At 52.7% G+C, this 2,075-nt stretch overlaps 1 pseudogene; it reads left to right on the top strand.

Annotated features, from left to right (window-relative positions):
* The first annotated feature begins 395 nt into the window (after positions 1–395).
* On the top strand, positions 396–507 carry LOC116971660 (annotated as a pseudogene).
* Positions 508–2,075: the final 1,568 nt, after the last annotated feature.

The following is a 2,075-nucleotide window of genomic DNA, read 5'->3' on the forward strand; positions in this document are numbered from 1 at the left end:
AGAGGAGGTAGTTGTTATATTCCGGACAGCAAAACGAATAACAACTTACACGCAGGCTGGCTGGATCACAAGAGAGATTTATTACCCAACATTCCCTACTTATATACAACACCAACTCATTAGCATATACATGCATATGCATGAATACATTACACTGCTCTCCCCTTTTTAAAGTATTAAATCTAAGTACACAGTAACAATTTTCTTGTTGTGATACTTGATTTAAACCAGTGTTCATTAAATCTTAAATGATAACACAATATATTTATTTTACAAATTTACACATTTTCATTCTACCTAGACAGTGAGTTACTTAACTTAAAAACCTAATCTGACTACTGGTTTACGGATCCTGCCTGATCGTCTAACAGTAACAGGTGTAACAGGTTTAGGTGTTGACTTCTCGGCCTTTTGGCTAAGATCAAGTGTAGTATCTGTTCTTATCAGTAGTAAAAGAGTGCTAAAAGAGAGCGTCTGTTCTTGTTAGAACAGGGAAAGGGATCTGTTCTTGTTAGAACAGTCCTGGCGGTCCATTAAGGACAAGAGCTGCAGATTGCGATTTAAAAAATCGTAGCAATGGCAGCTGCAATGGGATCTAGAGGACAGGGTATCCGCAATACCCTCAGGATTAGTGTCAAGGACCTCAGTGAGGGGATGCCCTTCAGTCGAGATACCTTTGTAAAGAAGGTCTTGCTGGAGACCTGCAAGTTCGAGCCCAGGGATATCTACTGCCTCCAGGACTTCCCGGGTAACGGTTACTTCGACGTTACGTTTGTGCTTCCGACAGGTTGGCAAAAGCTGATAAAGGATTTCCAGGAGAAGGGGAATGAAGCTCCGCTGTCGTTGCTGAAGGTGCAGCCACTCTTCACCCTCCCAAATCAAAAGGAAAGGACGATCACGGTGCATATGTTCAACCCACATGTGCCCGTAGTGGATGTCCTCACCTTCCTTGCTCGCTACGTCGACGGAGCAGGGAACAGCGTGGACGTGAAGGATCTGCATGGGATTTGGACGAGCAAGCGGCAGGTCAAGGTAAAGCTGAGGGTGGACAAGGAAGGAGCTCTCCTCCACCCTCCCTCGGTGTTCGCAATTGGAGGAAACAGAGGCTATTTAAATTACGTGGGGCAGCCCAGAGTATGCAGAAAATGTAACAAGCCTGGGCATGTGGTGGCCAATGCAATGCAGTGGTCTGCAAAAACTGCAAAACGGAGGGCCACGAGACAAAAGACTGTCAGGCCAGCAAGAACTGCAACCTGTGTGGGGAGGGAGGCCACCTTTACAGGGCCTGCCCAAAAAGAGCCTGTACATACGCACAGGCAACAAGATGGGCGGCTTCCAGCACCCCCAGGGTAGGTGAGACACCCACTACCACTGCCAAGTCCCCAGCAGAAAGGGGAAACAGGGATGAGGACAGCCCAACCACCTCAACCACCTCGAGCCCCCAAGTGCCAGGAGAACTCCAGCACCAAGCCCAGGAGGGAGAGTCGATGGAGGAGGGGGGAGAGCAGATTTGGACGACGGTGAAGTATAAAAAACACCAGAAGGGTCAGCACACGGAGCAGAGGCCAGGAGGGGATGGCAAGCCCAAAAAACCCCCCAAAAAACGGTCTCTCTCCCTGACAGAAGGCAGCAACCTTTCCTCCTCGTCGGAGGATGAGGCGAACGGGAAACCCCACAAGAAGAAAACCGGGGAGGAAAGGAGAAGGTCCAGGCCGATTGTCCACCTGCACCAGGAGACCGAGAGCAGAGCAGCGGTCAAGGGGCTCCAGCCCCAGGGCATCGGGAGCAGTGCAGCGGTCGAGGGGCTCCAGCCCCAGGGTATCGGCAGCAGTGCAGCGGTCGAGGGGCTCCAGCCCCAGGGCATCGGGAGCAGTGCAGCGGTCGAGGGGCTCCAGCCCCAGGGCATCGGGAGCAGAGCAGCGGTCGAGGGGCTCCAGCCCCAGGGTATCGGGAGCAGTGCAGTGGCCGTTGGGCCCCAGGGCATCGACAGCAGTGCAGTGGCAGTTGGGCCCCAGCTCCGGGCAACCGGGAGCATTGTAGCGGCCGATGGGCCCCAGCTCCGGGCAACCGGGAGT

Source organism: Amblyraja radiata, chromosome 3 (genome assembly GCF_010909765.2).
Source record: "Amblyraja radiata isolate CabotCenter1 chromosome 3, sAmbRad1.1.pri, whole genome shotgun sequence".
In the NCBI taxonomy this organism is placed as follows: domain Eukaryota; kingdom Metazoa; phylum Chordata; class Chondrichthyes; order Rajiformes; family Rajidae; genus Amblyraja; species Amblyraja radiata.